Genomic DNA, 19,269 nt, shown 5'->3' on the forward strand with positions numbered 1-19,269 from the left:
ATACCACTTTCCAGTGCTCTCCAGCCCTCTGCAAGTGGTTTATAAGGTCAGCCTATTGCCCCCAACAATCTGGGTCCTCATTTTACCCACCTCGGAAGGATGGAAGGCTGAGTCAACCTTGAAACTGGTGGGATTTGAACTGCCGAACTGCAGGCAGCTGGCAGTCAGCAGAGGTAGCCTGCAGTACTGCACTCTAACCACTGCGCCACCGTGGCTCATTAATAATTAATAACATAACATTAACAACATAAATAATTAATGTTTTTTTAAAAAATTGTGCTGTCTTTCTCAGACACCACTGAATTTAGCATTAAATCACATGCACGCTGGCAGTGACCTACTAGAAGGAATTTCCTGCCCAGCGTGGTTCAAGTTTTATTCATACGTACGGTCTAAAATTAGATCCATAACTTTTATTGTGGTCCAAAAGCTCCTTGCCTAGCTTAATATTTTGTTAAAAGAGAAAAAGACTTTTCTCAAAAAGGACATGCTCAATCATCTTCAGCCTCTCCAGGTGTTTGTTGAGTAGTGCTGTTAATTGACAACAGATGATGCAGTAGGGAATGCCCAAGTATTTGGGAGGGCTTTTTTTAAGGGAGCATCACATGTTCGAATAAGAGAGGAAAACTCCCTGTCATTGATCACCTCCAAGACAAGCAACATAAAAAGAATATTTCGATTAGGAAAGGCTAGGAGTCAAGCATGTCCTAACCATGGGATGCAGAACCTGGACTTCTCCTAATATCATCTCTCCAAAACTCTCAGTAGCTCCAGACAAGAGAATCAGTGATGATGGATGCGGCCTTCAAGATGTTGTAGTGGAGTAGTACCTCAACAACAGCTTGAAGGCTGCATTGTCCCATCTCTCCATATCCATAACAAAGAGGATTGTGAAGATCCCTCACATTCTGGACATAATCTGTTTCAACTTCTTCCCTCAAGATGACGCTATAGGGCGTTGCACATCAAAGCAACTAGACACACGGACAGTTTCCCCCCATGCCCCATGCCATTACTCTGCTAAACAACTAATTCCCACAACACCCTCAAACTACCTAGTAGGGCTGTATTACTATTATTCTTATATTCTTTCCTATTACTTATTTCCTTATCTTCTTATGATTTGGCTCCTTTTTATCTTATGATTTATATTAATTGTTTTACTTCGTATCCTAGTATGATTTATGTTGATTGTTTATTATTTAGTATCCTATGTCACTGAATATTGTATCTTATTATTTATGATGAATGTATTTTATGATTGTGATCATAATTAACACTTGTTGTTTGTATGTACACTGAGAGCTTATGCACCAGAGACAAATTCCTTGCTCTATTCTATTCTATTCTATTCTATTCTATTCTATTCTATTCTATTCTATTCCATTCCCATTCCCATTCCCATTCCCATTCCCATTCCCATTCCCATTCCCATTCCCATTCCCATTCCCACTCTATTATCTTGACTTTGGGGCAAGGTTCCTGTATGTAAATGTAATGGATGGCACAGACTGACATTTTTTGGGAAAGAGGAATGGCCTTGTGTTGAGCTGGCCTTGTATTGAATAAGTTACTGGGGACCTACTCATAATTATTGCAACTCAGATTGAGGAGGGAAAAGGCTAAAAAAGGCAAAGAACCAATCCCATGTTGCAAAACAAAAGGAAAAGAAGGTTGTTGAAAAACGGAAGAAAAGAGGGAACAAGGAAGCTGGAGAGAGAGGTAGGGCTGTTTTGATCAGAATGTATCAAAAGAAAATGGACCAGGCCTTTTGGTTTAAAGAGAAGGGTGAGATCAAATCTAAGGCTTCCAGCTTCTTCCCTCTTGAGTCTGGGTTGCAAGGAACATGCCTAAGGGCCAAATGCCAAGTAAATAAGTTGACTGTAATCCACTTAGAGAGGGCTGTAAAGCACTGTGAAGTGGTATAAAAGTCTAAGTGCTATTGCTAAACCCAGGTAGCTGGGAGTTCTTGCGCATGGGGACAACTCCAATCATCTCTAAAATTTGGTCCTAGGGAATTTTGAATTAATACATTGTGAAAAGTAGATTCTAGCTGGGCTCAGATATCATATTAAGCTATTTTAAGCATAGTTTGCTAAATAAGCCAAAAGGGTTGGATTTGGCTACATGCATCATGCTAAATCATAAACCATAAGATGTCTTATATAATGGCTTGGCATGAGGTGGTAATCCAGTTTATTTATGCATTCTTGAATCCATTCTGTGATTTGTAAGAAGAAATTGCCTGCCCCACTCTCCCTATTCATTGAAACAGTGTGATGAGTGTGGGTGGATGCTAACACAACGTTCCCCCCCTGCCCCAAATCAGTAGGGTTTTGTAGATCTCTTCCATACTGGAAGAACTTGCCTTTCCGCAAGATTGTTGTAATGAGAAATGAAAGGAAAAGGAAAAAGTTCACTGAGTAACCTTGGGGCAAGTAATTCTCTCACTCAGCCCAACTTAACTCCCAGGGTTGTTTTTGTTGGGGAATTAGGAGGAAGAAAGTGTATTGGATATGTTTGTTGAGTTATTTGTATAAATCATAAAGACTGGATATAAATGAGTAAGTAAGTACTTGGGCGGAGGACGCAGTGGCTCAGTGGCTAAGACACTGAACTTGTCAATCAGAAAGGTTGGCAGTTCGATGATTCGAATCCCTAGTGCTGCGTAATGGAGTGAGCTCCCGTTACTTGTCCCAGCTTCTGCCAACCTAGCAGTTCGAAAACGTGTAAAAACGCAAGTAGAAAAATAGGGACCACCTTTGGTGGGAAGGTAACAGCATTCCGTGCGCCTTCGGCGTTTAGTCATGCTGGCCACATGACCACGGAGACGTCTTCGGACAGCCCTGGCTCTTTGGCTTTGAAACGAAGACAAGCACCGCCCCCTAGAGTCGGGAACAACTAGCACATACGTGTGAGGGGAACCTTTACCTTTGCCTTTAAGTACTTGGGCAAGGAACAGTTTTGGGACATGATTCTGCAGCTGGAAAAGAATAGGAAGGAAGGAAGGAAGGAAGGAAGGAAGGAAGGAAGGAAGGAAGGAAGGAAGGAAGGAAGGAAGGAAGGAATAGCAATAGCAATAGCAGTTAGACTTATATACTGCTTCATAGGGCTTTCAGCCCTCTCTAAGCGGTTTACAGAGTCAGCATATCGCCCCCACAGTCTGGGTCCTCACTTCACCCACCTCGGAAGGATGGAAGGCTGAGTCAACCTTGAGTCGGTGAGATTAGAACCGCTGAACTGCAGATAACAGTCAGCTGAAGTGGCCTGCAGTACTGCACCCTAACCACTGCACCACCTTGGCTCCTAGGAAGGAAGGAAGGAAGGAAGGAAGGAAGGAAGGAAGGAAGGAAGGAAGGAAGGAAGGAAGGAAGGAAAGGATTTATTTATTTATTTATTTATTTATTTATTTATTTATTTATTTATTTATTTATTTATTTATTTATTTATTTATTTATTTATTTATTTATTTATTTATTTATTTATTTATTTATTTATTTATTTATTTATTTATTATGCCACCCATCCTGCTACCCAAGGCGATTGTGGGTCGCTTAGAACTCAATGCTTTTTCAGGTTTTAATAGCCAGGGTGAGATGACCAAGGATATTTTTGGGTCAAGGTGCTACCAATTTGTGCTTAAACCCTAAGGCAGGCAAATTCAGTCCTGAGGATGGTGAGAGCAGGAATCCCTGGGCCCTTTTGCTGTGTTCTGCTGCCACCTGCAGGCCTGCCTGGAAAGAAAAACTAGTGAGTGGCAATTGTTAGGGCTAGCTAGGCTATGCTTCCCAGGGAAACGTCGTTTTGATAATACTTCAAGTGGAGCTCCCTTACAAGGCTGTTTTGCAAACCAATGGAGCCTGTGGCTTTTCAACAGGACAGTGAAGCCAAGCAATGCACTAACGGGAATATGCAGATGCCCATGGGAGCCTGGGGTGATACCCTACACCTTAGCCACATATGCTTTCACCATTGAACCACAATAATACAACCAGTACTCTAATACAACAATAATACAAGGCTCTAGCAAATGACAGCGATATTGCTATTATATTATCTATGATAATAATAATACAATATATTCATACAGGATACATTGCTGAAAACGGAGAACTTCATCTTTCCCAAGACTCTGATTTCAGAAACGGAGCTATTTCTCAGGGAAAATCTCACATCGAGCAATTGCTGATGTTAACAAAATTGCATCATCAATTCCTCATCATGCCTTAGATTTTTGGAGCCCTTTCTCCAATTCTCCCTTCCTCCTCCCCTGCTTATTAACTTGCTTTTAAGGAAGATTGACAGTTTGGAGACTAAAAGGTTGGAGGGAATTCAAGGCGATTTGGCCATCACCCCATTGATTGAGAGTTGACTCAGCTGATCAGTTTATCCAGGTGGGAGTTCCTCCCTCTTTCATGTATGTTAGAGGTGGTATGCTACTGGTTCACACCAGTTCGGGTGTGAACCGGTAGTGGTGGCGACGTGAGGCTCCGCCCATCCACCCTGACGTCATCACAGACCTTCTGTGCATGGGCACATGCTACCGCTACCGAACCGGTAGTGAAAAGAATAGAATACCATTATTGATGTGTGTCAATCCTAAATCTGTACCCTTGGTGGAAGAGGACATCCATCCCAGACAGAAGATTATGCCAATATTTGGTCAAGGGAGGGTATAATATCTGAGCTCTCCTCCTAGAATCTCCCAGCAAGGTTATAGGAAAAAGTTTTGATCTCCAGCCAAATTCTGACTAGGAATTTAAGAAATACTACTTGTGGTTGAAAATGTGGGTTTCCACATTTTTCTTTTATGAACATGCTTGGTTGTTTACAGTTTGTTATAATAAAGAAATTGTTTGACCATTATGCTGATGAATTACAGAAGTTGAGATGTTATTTCAAGTGCTGTTTCATAATGGTTACAGCATCTTTTCTAAATACTGCTTTCTTCCTTATCACCTCAGATTGTTGGGGGCAATATGCTGACTCTCTGTAAACCGCTTAGAGAGGCCTGAAAGGCCTATGAAGCGGTATATAAGTCTACTGCTATTGCTGCTATTGCTATTGCTATTGCTCTTATAAAACAGATTTAGGTGTTGTTGTTTTTAACATGGTAAAAATATTGGAATTCATTCTTGAAATACTTTGACTATTAGACTGTACTATACATAAACTAAATAAGTGTATTAAATGCCAAAATACTTTGAAAAAGAATATGCACACTTCTATAATGAGAAAAAAGAAGGAAGGGGATGAAACTTTATACAATACTACCTGTGAATAAAAAAGACAAAAAGAAAATCTCTATAAAACCAAAACAGCTAAACAAACAAAAAAAAAAAACACCAACTCATATGATTTTTTAAAAAAAATGAACTTACAGAGAAGCAGAAGCGCTGAGGTTAAGAATATGAATCTCCTTTTTTTAATGGTTTCAAGAAAATTGGAAGTCCCTCTGCAGTCGTAGTACAATCCCAGGAAAATATGTCTTTGGTTTAATAAGTTGATATGTACTCCATGTGTATCCACATGTTCTACAAAGACCATTTTTTCCTTTAAATAAAAAATGCCGCTAACTCTAAAAATTATGAACATATTTAACCATACCAACAACTATATCAAATTCTGCATTAAATGCTGCATAAGACTGGACATTTCAACAGGCAAGGAAATACACGTATTTTCTGTGCAACTCCTCCTAAATACACATATTTACATCACTTTGATTAAAATGATCAAACTTCAATCACAGTTTGATATGTATATGCTGTGGCCCTTTGCAGTATGTATCTGTTTGTGGCCTCCATTTGGATGAATCACATTTTTACCGAAAAGAATTTGGGATGCATTTCTCTGCTCTCCCCAGTATAATGTATGCTAACTCTCAGGGAGGGGCTCCTATGTAAAAATACTCTCTGAGAACATAAGACGATTTGTTGATGAGTCAGCTAGAACTGAACTTCAGCAGCAGCCAGCTACATGTTGATAATTAAATGCACATAGCTGTTTCATGAGCTACTTCTCGTATTTCCATCTTATGAACTGAGCCATTCCTTCTTTCTAAAAAGCTAAATTTACCTCTGACCCTCCTTCTTGTTATCTCTACAAATTACGCCAATGGTGCCTTTGGATTTCTGCCAGAACAATTAAAACTGTTTAATACACACAAATACTTTTAATATTTGCACTAAGACCCCTATAAATTAATTGGGAGAGTTCCTCTGTCATATCTGACTTCTTCAGTTGGGTCCACCTGGAATTTTAGAGTTGAGGCTGTTCCGTAATTTATTTCACTAACTTTTCAGATTAAGAATTTCATAGTTTGGATTTGGGATGAACTAACTCACTACAGTCACTGACCAACCCAAAATTTAAACATTAAAAGAAAGCAGAACCAAACAGAATAAGGCATTGTAATATATATCAATTGATGATGAAATCAGTAAGTGACCAAGGTCTGTCTAATTTTACAGACATAGTAACAAAACTTAGCTATGGTCAGAGAAACTGAACCATACTGATCCAAAAATGGTAGCTGTACATAAAAGATAATTTCTCAGATGTTTAATTAGGTAAGGTGTTATGAATTCATATACAACAGTATATGGCTATGGTTTCAATGTCCCCTTGCCCACAGGGCACAGTCTTGGAATTATGAACTTTATATTATTTTATATTATTTTATATTTTATATTATTTTATATTTTATATTATTTTATATTTTATATTTATTTTATATTTTATATTTTATATTTTATATTATTTTATATTTTATATTATTTTATATTATTTTATATTATTTTATATTTTATATTTTATATTTTATATTTTATATTTTATATTTTATATTTTATATTTTATATTTTATATTTTATATTTTATATTTTATATTTTATATTTTATATTTTATATTTTATATTTTATATTTTATATTTTATATTTTATATTTTATATTTTATATTTTATATTTTATATTTTATATTTTATATTTTATATTTTATATTATTTTATATTTTATATTTTATATTTTATATTTTATATTTTATATTTTATATTTTATATTTTATATTTTATATTTTATATTTTATATTTTATATTTTATATTTTATATTTTATATTTTATATTTTATATTTTATATTTTATATTTTATATTTTATGTTATATTTTATATTTTATATTTTATATTATTTTATATTTTATATTATTTTATATTTTATATTATTTTATATTATTTTATATTTTATATTATTTTATATTTTATATTTATTTTATATTATTTTATATTTTATATTTTATATTTTATATTTTATATTTTATATTTTATATTTTATATTTTATATTTTATATTTTATATTTTATATTTTATATTTTATATTTTATATTTTATGTTATATTTTATATTTTATATTTTATATTATTTTATATTTTATATTATTTTATATTATTTTATATTTTATATTATTTTATATTTTATATTTATTTTATATTTTTGGATAAATTAGGCTGATGGGAAAGAAAGCAGATTCATTTTAGTTTTGTTATGTTTATGTTAAATTTTATTTTCATTAAAAAAATTAACAGGAAATTTTTTTGCGGCCACTTCCTATTGAAAATCCACTTTGGCATATACTGATCTACCAAAATAATATTTTGTTGGATAAATCTTGAAAAATAGGACCTGGCCACCACATTTAAATTGGTACTCACTTCAAACTTGAGCCCTAATGTTTATTGCTAGCACTTACTTTTACTGATGGACAACATGAATTAATTGCATTTACTTTTAATAAATGTGAATTCATGACACAGAGTGTTCCTCGGTTTGTTTATACGGTGCATATTTTTACCTATCAGAGTAGATCATTCGAACCTATATAAATAAAAATGTAAATGTTTGTTTGTTCAAAATCTTAAATCTCCGAAAGTTCTTCACTGATTGCTTTGAAATTTTGGCACAACGCTGCATTCAAATACGCACATGTTTTTATATACCTATATTATATAGATGTCACACCTGTGACAGGTAAAAACATGCTTTTTTGAAAACCAGCGCCATCTGTTGGACGTAAAAGCAACACACGCTGTACTAAATATTTCACAATTCCATTTCAATGTTTCCGATTGCATTGTTATATTGAATTTTCATAGATTTTGATTTATTTTCATTTTGATTTAATTATTTTGTGTGACATTGCAATGGAATTGAGCTGTGTCGTTTACTATAGCGTTCATTTCATGACTATAGTATATTTGGAACAGTTCAGCCTCTCTCCAGCTTTGTCCCGATGGTCCCTTTATATGTTTGGCCGGGCTGTGGGTGCACCCTTTCCCCTTTCCGCCCCTCCACTGACAAGCTTCGACCATTTCCGCCAAGGGGAGACAAGGCCCTTTGGCCTCCCCCTCCCCTCTCTCCCCTCCACTCCTGCTGGGCCTTTGCTGTCTGTGGCGGGGCGGTGCCTGTGCCATCCCTTGGCCACCTCCCCCTGCTCTTAAGCCATTCTCCCCCTGCCCAGCCCAGCCCAGCAGAGCTCCAGAGGAGGCGGAGGCGGAGCGTCACTTCAGCCTGGCTGCGCATGCACGCTCTCCACCCCCACTCACAGCAAGCCAGCTATGGCCTCGCCAAGATGGCTCTGACAGGGTGGCAGCGGCAGTGTCGGCCTGAGGCATAGCAGTGCTGGGGCGGCTGCTGGGTGCCCTGTGAGGCAGCCGCTGCAGCAGCGGCTGCAGCATCATTGTCGGCTCTGGATGGGGCCGTGGCCGGTGGGCACTGCCTTGCATCCATGTCGTCAGGGACGGCTCCTTCCTCCTCCTCCTCCTCCTCCTCCTCCTCAGGGGACGCCAGCCACCTCCTCTTACCACCGCCGCTGAGGGAAGTCATGTTGGGGGTGGCGGCCACCTCCTCCTCTCCTCCTCAGCCTGGCCAGGCCGGCGCCTGAGGGAGGCATCGTTGTCGGTGGTGGCGTTGGGCCTTCCTCCCCCCAGCCCCAATGTAGCAGCAGCCGCAGCAGCAGCAGCCTGACTCAGCGGCAGAGATGCGGAAGTGGAAGAAGATGGTGCAGCCTGCGATGCTGCCTCGGTGGGCTGGCAGCTGCAGTAGCGGCGGCGCCAGCTCGGAGGACTTCCCACCCGGCCTGCTGACCCAGCCAATGCCACCTCCCCAAGCCTCCGCTGCAGCCTCTGTCTTGGTCTCCTCCTGTCCTTCCGTGACGCCTGCGCCACAGAGCCTGGTGCTGCTCTCGCAGGGAGGAGGAGGCATTGTGGGTCCAGCGGGTGCCCATTTGAAGAAGAAGAGCAGCTTCCAGATCATCAGCATGACCCCAGCGCAGATCTCGGCCAGCCTCAGTTCTAACAACAGCATCGACGAAGACACGGAAAGCTACAGTGACCTGGATGAGTCGCACACCGAGGTCTTCTCCTCCTCCAAGATCCTGGACGTCTCGCTCTCCCAGGCCACTGACTTGGGGGAGCCTGAGCACAGGTCATTCGAGGAGACACTCAACAACTTCTATGAGGCCAACAGCCCTGGCACCATCTCCCCCAACCAGCCTCACCTGGCCCAGCAGCCCCGAGGCTTGACCAACGGCAGCGCCCACCCGCCGCCCCACTATGCCCATGGGGGATAACCCCAGCCTCCCTCCCATGCTGGCATTCCCCCACCCATGTTTGGAGGGGCCCCATCCAGACTGTCGTTCCGGAGGCTGCCCGTCGTGGGTAACTTGAAGGGTGCCAGGCCGGGGCCTGCAGGAGCGTTCTCCATGGCGGCTCTTGCAAGGGCCACCTCTGCCAGGGGAGCAGTGGCCGGTGCAGTGAGTGGCATGGCCCGCCAGGTGGGCAGGACCCTCACAAACCTTGCCGCTGCTGGCAATGGCATGACCCTGCCCGGAGGGAACCACTCTGGGAATGTTTCTTTCTTCGCATGCTGTTGGTAAATGTGCCCAGTTCAATGTCTTTCCAGCAATTGAAAATTTTTTCTCACATAGACAATTATATGTTGCATGTTCTAGAGTCAGCAAACCAGACAATCTTACCTTCACTTAAATCGCCCTTCTGTTGACGCGCTGTTGTAAAGCGCCATTCTGTCGCCGCGCTGTTGTCGCTGTGCTGTTGTTGGCGCATTGATGATGTCGCAGTTTTAGTGACACGGTTTTGTGGGCGTGCTTTTGTCGTGCGCACTTTTGTCGGGTCACAAGTTTGAAATGTTTGAAATTAGAGTCTCCCATTATTTACAGGAAAGGATGGAGAAACAATTAAAACCTTACTGTTTTTCAAAACTATGAAAAGGATGGAATATCTGAAAGGTGAACCTTAAAATGTAGACACTGTATCAACTTTCACAGAACTTGATGCAAACATTTTATCTATCTATCATCTATCTATCTATCTATCTATCTATCTATCTATCTATCTATCTATCTATCTATCTATCTATCTATCATCTATCTATCATCTATCTATCTATAGATTTCTGTTTTTCACCACAATGTGATAAAACTTACAATAAAAATAAGAGGTGAAGAAACAAAATGAAATTAAATGTATTGCAAAAAAAGGGGGATCGTATAGTAAGGAATACAGTACACATGAAAAGCTTCATATAGGCTGATGGACAAGGGAGGAGTGCAAGGAATAGTGATGCTCCTTCCTAAATGAATTGGACATCTGTGTCAGTGGTTGATGTCAAAGAAGATTGCAAGTTTAACTTACTCATCCTTTTTGAGAAGAAAGTAGAATTTTAAGCAGGTAGGGGAATCACCATTCACTTTTCTGGACAGGTGATAGGAAGCAGAGATAGAAACCAATGGCTAAAAGCAGGATTCTCTCTCAGGTCATCTCCACCTCAAATCCAAGATTCTAGGATGGAAAATTGTCCAGATCACAAGGATTACTCTGAATCAGGGCAAACAGTGAATCTAACAACCAGTGTTTCACATTTTGTTACCACTGGTTTGCCCTTCGGGCGCCTACTCACTTTGTGAGCACATGTGCCCCTTCTGTGCATGTGCCTCGCCTTCTGTGCATGAGCTTTGCTCTCATGTGCACCTTCCATGCATGCATCCAGCCCAGGAGTGGGTTGCTGCTGGCATTACTGCCAGTTCGGCATGCAAAAAATGTGCACGATCCGCACGTGTGCACATTTGCACCTAAAAAGGTCTGTGCATGTGCACAACATTAGAAAAGGAAAAAAAATACATTTTTGCAATGAAGATTGTTCTGCACATGTGCAGAACCGAAAATCAAGGTCGCACCACCACCGATTCAACCAGTTCGTGGGTGTGTCAGGCAGAGTTACTACCTACTTGGCCGAACCGGTCTGAACCAGTAGGAACCCATCTCTGACCCAGCCTCAAAAACGTGCCTAAATAGGACAGCATAGAGCCAGGGCGGGTGGGCAGGCCCACTCATGATTTCTGCTAATGTTTTGGGTGAACCAGTCTGAACTGGCTGAATCCCACTTCTGGTAACAACCCACAATCCTCTCTTTCCTTTTGATGCCTATCGATTTCTGAACTACATATTGGAGATGGAATTTTTGAACAATTTTAATTCTCCATAAATTTGTACCTGCCTGTTCTGCCTTAAGTGAGTTTAAAAACAACACTGCCAACAAACTGATCTGCTCTGGGTTTGGAGTTGGCATCAAGTTGGTTTGTAACCCAAGAGTGAACCAGACCAGGGAAGAGATGTTGTATCTTTCTAAACTTAACACTGAAATGAGAACATCACAGTTTTTCTCTTTGAGAAAGTAATAGGATGAGAATACTGGATATAATCCAGCACTCTTAAAAGCTGAAATTCCAATGAATTGCCTAATGTCTGTTTTGAAATCCATCATATATCAAATGTTTAACTTTCAAGGCCTTGCCTATGTGTGTATGTGCTTTAATTAAAATAAAACTTCTTTGGCTGAGTTTTGTTACCTGTCATATGATGGGGCCATAATTTGATGGGACAGCACCTGCCCTACATGGAGAAGGTTGAAGCCTAATCCATAGCATTTTTAGCTTAAAAGATCACATCGTCCTGTGATGGAGGCAAAAATATATTGGTTATATGCTGAAGTGAACTCCCTGTACCTCCCAGCTAATTCAGCCCTTGTGATGATCTACATTTCATGAAGTTTGAAAATCTTGCTTTGCCACAATATTAGTAATGGATGAATGGTTCAAATTAAAATGTGAGCTAGTGCTTCATCCACATTTGGAAAACGGAGAAGGTGAAGGAGGGGGGGAATGAAATCTAGCTATCTGAGAGCATGGCTTGTTTCAGATTGCTGGATTGGAAATAAAGGCTTTGCAGGTGTCTCGTGGGTGAAGTTATATACTGTGCTGCCTTACAAATTACAGGGATGTTGGTCAGACACACCCTGAGCCTTCTCGGGTTCAGTTGGGCTTGGCCATCATTTTATCTGAATTAAATAAAACCTTACTCCGAACTTCTTTATTTCCCAGACTTGACTTAACCCTGGGGAAAGAAAAAGGAACGATTCCTGTCTGCCTTATTTTTAAACATGTTCAATTAATTATTTTAGCCAAATGAATTCTTGTGGCTGGGAAATGCAGGAAAAAATTACTTCATGGGGGAAAAATGGATTTTGGGGACAAAGCAAACAACTTTCATCAGTAAAAAAACATTTCACCCTTCCTCCCCATAAAATGAGGAAACTTTCAGATGGGGTACAACATTTTTATATATAAGTCTGCTTTTCTGGAGTAGGGTATCTGCACCAAACGCTTTGAAATGTGGTTGTGTTTTTTTGTTTCTCTGTTTTTTTCAAGCTTCTGGAGAATAAGCTTGTTTAAGATCTACTTTGATGCATTAATTACCTGTGTAGTAGAGTGGCTAGCAGTCTTGATTTGAAAATCAGGAAATTCATGTTCAAATTTCCACTCAGTCATTGAAAGGGAAGAAGAACTCCCCAGAAATGCTGACTGAGGATTTCTGGGACTTGGAGTCCACAAGACAAAACTTTGCCGAGGTTGGAGACCCCTGTACTGTATAAGCAACCTGTTTTGTGCTACCAAATAGGGACAGACAATATTGGTTGAAAGCCAGTTGTACTGGTGATGTAGAGCTTCTCCCATAGATACATATGCATCAGTATGGGATTCATTTTTTTTTTACTACTAGTTCTGTGGGCGTGACTTGGTGGGCATGCAGGGGAAGGATACTGTAAAATCTCCATTCCCTCCCCATTCCAGGGGAAGGATATTGCAAAATCCCCATTTCCTCCCAATCAGTTCAGGAGGGACTCGGAAGGCAGAGAATAGATGGGGGCGGGGCCAGTCAGAGATGGTATTTACTGGTTTTCTGAACTACTCAAAATGAGCTGAGGTGGCGCAGTGGTTAGGGTGCAGTACTGCAGGCCACTTCAGCTGACTGTGATCTGCAGTTCAGCGGTTCTAATCTCACCGGCTCAGGGTTGACTCAGCCTTCCATCCTTCCGAGGTGGGTAAAATGAGGACCCGGATTGTTGTTGGGGGCGATATGCTGACTCTGTAAACCGCTTAGAGAGGGCTGAAAGCCCTATGAAGCGGTATATAAGTCTAACTGCTATTGCTATTGCTATTCCGCTACCGGTTTTCCAGAACTGGTCAGAACCTGCTGAATACCACCTCTGATATTCATAGATTACACTGCAATCATATCCACTTCCCCAGGAACACACTTCAATGCAGAGTTGACACATATAGGTTCACACTGTTGATGCCAATATATATATTGATGGTTTGCAGATCCAAAAAGAAATAAAAGATTAAAAGTGAAAATAAACATTCTTTTCTAGAGCTCCTTTAAATCCCCTGGTTTATACTGAGAGCCATTTGTCAAACGTTTTCAAGGTCCCCCCCCCATCCATCTTTTCTTATATTTAATTTGAATAGTAGATTGTGAAGGAAATTTGTTTTTTCTAGGTTTTGAAACAAAAATCCTTAGAACACTATGCAGAAGATTCCTCAGCACCTAATAGCCGCTATATAAATGTTTTGTCTCCCTATAGGCTGTGGTTGAAATCAATTTAAATTGTATTTTTAATGGGGATTAATCCTCCCTGACTGGATATTTTAATCGTGATGTATTCCATTAATTTTATTTATCAAAAATAGCTTTTAATGTTTTGCAATTATAGTCAGTAAAATGTCTGAACATTAATAACGGGATAAAATAAAATAATCTTTCCAAACATTTTGGAATGCAAAGATGATTCTCCTTCCTTCCTTCCTTCCTTCCTTCCTTCCTTCCTTCCTTCCTTCCTTCCTTCCTTCCTTCCTTCCTTCCTTCCTGAAACACATTGATCCCCATTCTCCCATTCCCTTCATTTATTATTGCAGATTGGGGATCATGAAGAAACATGACAGTACAATGTACATACAGTGGTCTGGACCAGTAACACACATATCCTTTGCTAATGACTTCCATTTCTCACTTTTGCTCTTTCCATTCAAAGGTCAGAGAGATTTCACTCTGCAATTTGGAATCTGATATCATTAGGACCATGGAGAGCTCTAAGTGAGCAGCTTCTTTCAACAAACACTGTCAGGATTAACAGCTACTCTCTACAGACCAGTCTGCTATATTCCATCTCCTTGTTTAAAGAAGAACGGCTCTTAAAGGGCCAGGCAACTGGATGGGGTATTTTTTTGTTTTGTTCTGACTACTCTTACCTGGGGTGCTCCCTGCTCACTCTGCTGAGTTGGCATGTTAATGTAGGGTGCATTTATCTCCTGGCTCAGAGCCAGCTTCTTATAAGCATCTAGAATTTGATTGGGAAGATGTAGTAGTTGGATTAAATGTCTGCAAACTCCATCAGTCAAGTCTCTCACTCTCTCTGATTCCAAGTCTGAGGCAGGGCTATACCACTTCAAGGGAACAGTGTGGGGAGATGACTACCTCCATGCTCTTAGTGTGGGCATCTGACATCATTGTTGGCCCTTCAACAGCCCTATTTTGGACTTCATATTGCAGTTTGACTCTTGGTGGCGAATGCCTTTGTGTAACTTAACAGCTCATACCCAAGACCACTTATGTTCCCATTCCTTCATGTTCTGCATTTTGGGGTACATATGCCTTCCTGTAAGATTGCAACATGGAAGCTTTCAAATGAAGATTAATTTGTCATGTGATCCTGAGCCAGATTGTTCTGCTATACATTACAACAGATGGACTTGAGTGTAAAATATTTTCTCCTTGTTACTATAGAAACATCCCAACATAATTCAAACGACTTAAGTGGCTTTCTGGAAAGCTGTTTGTTGTGTTGCCAGTGCTGACGAATGAATCATTTTCAACTTTAAGTCAAGATGGATTAAAACGGGTCTCTGAGAATCTGAGTTGATTGCTACTTATGGAAAGGCCTTGCTGGTAAAGTTATTATGTTTGAGATAGTTTAATCAGGGGTTGAAACAAACCAGGCAGGTGGGCTACAATTACTTCCCAGAAATATGATCAACAGAAGACACAAAAAGAAGGTGACAGAGATGGGATTTAGACAACACACTGTGTGATCTGGCTGTGATAAAATAAATTAATGGCTTAGCCAGCAGAACAAAAGGATTTAACATTTGTCCAAAATTGCCTGTCTGTAACCATTAGGCCCGGGGAGATGTTTGCTCTGAGTAGCGTTAGAGTTAGGCAGCGCAAAAAGTTAGGCTTTGTAAGCATGTTTACATTTCATGAGAAATAGTAAGAAATGAAGATTACAGATTTGGTCTGCGGGATAAGAAGGGGGAAGTTAAATCAAGTAAGTCTTATAATGCAAAAGTCAAACAGCCGATGTGGTCATATATTTGGCCTCAGAGAAAATGAAGAATTTAGAAGACCTTCCCAAGCAGCTGCCTCCAACTTGGTGCCCTCCGGATCTTAGGAGAATTGCAAGGCCTAGAATTCCCAGACAGCCAAAGTTGCTAAGAATTCTGGGAGTTGTCACGTCGAGATATATGGAAGGCAGCAGTGGGGGAAATCTTTTCGGTGCCAAATCAAAAGGCTTTTGAAAGTCTCTTCAGTGTCAGAGAGATTTGATTTAGGGTAGAGAAGTCAGCAGTTTAAAAAGCAACGCTCCACGCTCCTGGATCTCACTTAGATTTCCAGATGCCTCCTTTGAGAATAAAATAAGACCAGATCTCATCCTGAATTGATTAATATATTTTAAGGGGCATATGCCCCTTTCCCTGGGTTATTTATTTACTTATATTTTATGTAATGTAAACATCTGCCTTATTCAGACAAAACTACTTTCTTGTTTAGTTTCGTATCATCTTTTCTGAAGGGGCACAAACGGATGAATAATTACATTCAAACTATATCATATCAAAATTAATTTTAATCCTCGCATTGGTTTTTTTTCCACTTGCCTTATCTATTTCTTGACCTACTACTCATTGTTCAGGTAGGGCAGAGTGCACCCATGCACATGTGCACGCAGTGCACATGTGATCTATTACTTTTACATTATCCCTTGCATTTTTATCTTATCTTTTTAAAGAAGCTTTATACAATTATATTGTGGACTCTCATTTGTTTTGTTTTTTAACCACAACCTTGAGAGAGAGGTTTTGCCAGGAGATGATGACTAGCCCTGCATCATCCAGTGAGCTCTGTGGTTAAGAAGGGTCTTACGGTCAATCCAAGCCCAACATTTTAACATTTACAGAGTCTTGGTACACAGTTTCCTTCCATCTCTGACAAAAGTCTTGGTTCTTTCAACTGAAGATACCAGGAGTTAATCAAAAGATCTTACATGTGCAATCCGGATTTTCTTCTCATCATTTCTTTTCTTTTGAAGGTTTCCAAAATATGTTAGCCATTTTGCTTCTCATATTGATAAGGAAGTGTCCTTCAATGACGATGAAAGCCATCCTTATGGCTTATCTTGTTAACAGATTTGAGAATTAATCTAGATGGGAAGGTTGTGACACTACCCCACAACCTGGGAGGGATGATGTTCTTTGTTCAGTCATCTTCACCTACTTCCCAAACTTTTTAATTTCTACCCAAAAATGCTTTGAATTTTTTGTTGGTCTTTTTAAAGCTTAACCATTCCATTCTTTTTGAATGTATTTTTGCAAGGTCCCCTTTTCTCCATGTACATTTTATACACAATTCTTCTCCGATGTTCATTTTTGCACCAACCATTTCCTTATATGGATTTTTCTTCATCCACAACAACTTCTCTTTCATCTTTCCACCAAATGTTTTTCTCATTAGCGTACCCTTGTTCCAAACAGCTTCCCCATCCATATTCTCTACATTTTCATTTCCCTCATTCTATTTCGAGAATGATAATCTGTCTTGTAATATAGAACATCCTCGACTTGCGACAGCAACTGAGCCCAACATTTCTGTTGCTAAGCGAGACCATTGTTCAGAGAGTTTTGTCCCATTTTACGCCCTTTCTTTCCACAATTGTGAAGTGAATCATTGCAAGTGTTAAATTAATAACATGGTTGTTAAATGAATCTGGCTTCCCCATTGAGTTTCCTTTTTAGAAAGTTGCAAAAGGTGATCACATCATCCCGGGATATTGCAACTGCCAGAAATATGAACCAATTGCGAAGCATCCAAATTTTGATCACTTCAATGGAGGTAAGTGTGGGAAATGGTGATAGGTCCTTTTTTTCAGGGATGTTGTAACTTTGAATGGTCACCAAGTGAATTGTTGTAAATCAAGGATTTCCTGTACCTTTTTATATAAGACTTGTTCTTCCTCTTCCTTTCAGTTTTACTTTCACATTAATTTCCTCTCTGCCCACCCTGTCTTCCCCTTTTTTTTCAAGATTCACTCTTCATACTATCAGAATTCATACTTTTCAATTTATATTCATTTCTTTGCCATGTCTATCTATGGGCAGACTTGTGCTTAAACTATGTATTTGAAATACGGTCCTTTTTCTAAGCAGATGCTGAACTGTCATCTTCTCATTCATTCTTTTTTTTTAATTGAAAATTTTAAAAAAGCTTTTACAAATATTTACCTCCCCTCCCCCACCCTCCCCACCCGAGCCCAACCCCCCCAACCTTTCCCCCCCTTGACTTCCCAAAACAAATACAGGGTATAAATCTTTAACAAACATATTCTAAAATAAACTTAAAGAAAGTTAGTATCATCTTTCATTTGAGCTTTAACTCCTCTTTTGTTAGGCTAACTCTAAACAGATTATATCGTTCCTCGCTTTTTCAGTCATAAACTATCTGAAATTTCTTAGTCCGTATTTATTTTGAATATAGTCAATCCATCTTCTCCACTTGAGTTTATATTTCTCATCTGAGTGGCTCTTAAGTTATGCTGATATTTTAGCCATCTCTGCTAAGTTTGTTACTTTTAATGTCCATTCTTGAATAGTAGGCAAATCTTCCTTCTTCCAGTATTGCGCCACCAACAGTCTTGCTGCCGTTATTAAGTACAAAATCAAATTAGTCTCTATAACAGTACAATCAGTAGTTATACCTAACAGGAATAACTAAGGGGGTGAACTTTATCCTCTTTTTAAGAATATTTTGCATAATCCACCCTATTTTTATCCAAAATGCTTTTACCTTTTCACAAGTCCACCATATATGGTAATATGTAGCATAAACACAATCACATATCCAGCATTTAGGTGGTAAATTTGGATACATGCAAGCCAGTTTTTTAGGATCTAAATGCCATCTATAAAACATCTTATAAAAGTTCTCTCTCCGATTTTGGGCTTGCGTGAATTTTACATTTCTTACCCATATCTTTTCCCATGTATCCAACATTATTGGTTCTTCAAAATTTTGTGCCCACTTTATCATGCAATCTTTGACTAGTTCTGTTTCCAAATCCATTTCTATTAATACATTATATAACCTTTTTATATGCATTAAAATATGGAACGCTTCATGAATTTGCGTGTCATCCTTGTGCAGGGGCCATGCTAATCTTCTCTGTATCGTTCCAATTTTAGTATATGTTCTGCCGAAGCGAGCACCATTCTTGAGTCTCTAAATACCCCACTCAGTTTGTCTGTACTCTTCTATTTTATTTCCACGCATCTATCCATGTCTATTCATCTAACAGTGTTCCACCCCTTCTGAATCACATTTATTCAGACCGTTACATAGTCTGCGGCCCCTTAAATTCACAATTTGATTAGCAGCAACTTCAGGCAGATTTTGAATTTGATTCCCTGAAGATACCCAGGTAATTTAATTTTCTTGTCAACAATAGGAATGGTTTGCCATTGGTTTCTGAATTATCTGTCTAGCTGTATAGCTGTCTAACTCTTTGTCTATTTTCCTGTCCTATCCTA

General features: G+C 39.4%; 1 non-coding gene across 1 annotated transcript; it reads right to left on the reverse strand.

Annotated features, from left to right (window-relative positions):
• Positions 1–18,841: 18,841 nt before the first annotated feature.
• LOC148045643 (U6 spliceosomal RNA) lies at positions 18,842–18,948 on the reverse strand. The gene has a single exon (XR_015696829.1). It is a non-coding gene; the product is annotated as a U6 spliceosomal RNA (small nuclear RNA).
• Positions 18,949–19,269: the final 321 nt, after the last annotated feature.

This window comes from Thamnophis sirtalis, unplaced genomic scaffold (assembly GCF_051295495.1).
Source record: "Thamnophis sirtalis isolate CommonGarterSnake01/CBP01778 unplaced genomic scaffold, rThaSir2_p1.2 scaffold_5, whole genome shotgun sequence".
Taxonomy (NCBI): Eukaryota; Metazoa; Chordata; class Lepidosauria; order Squamata; family Natricidae; genus Thamnophis; species Thamnophis sirtalis.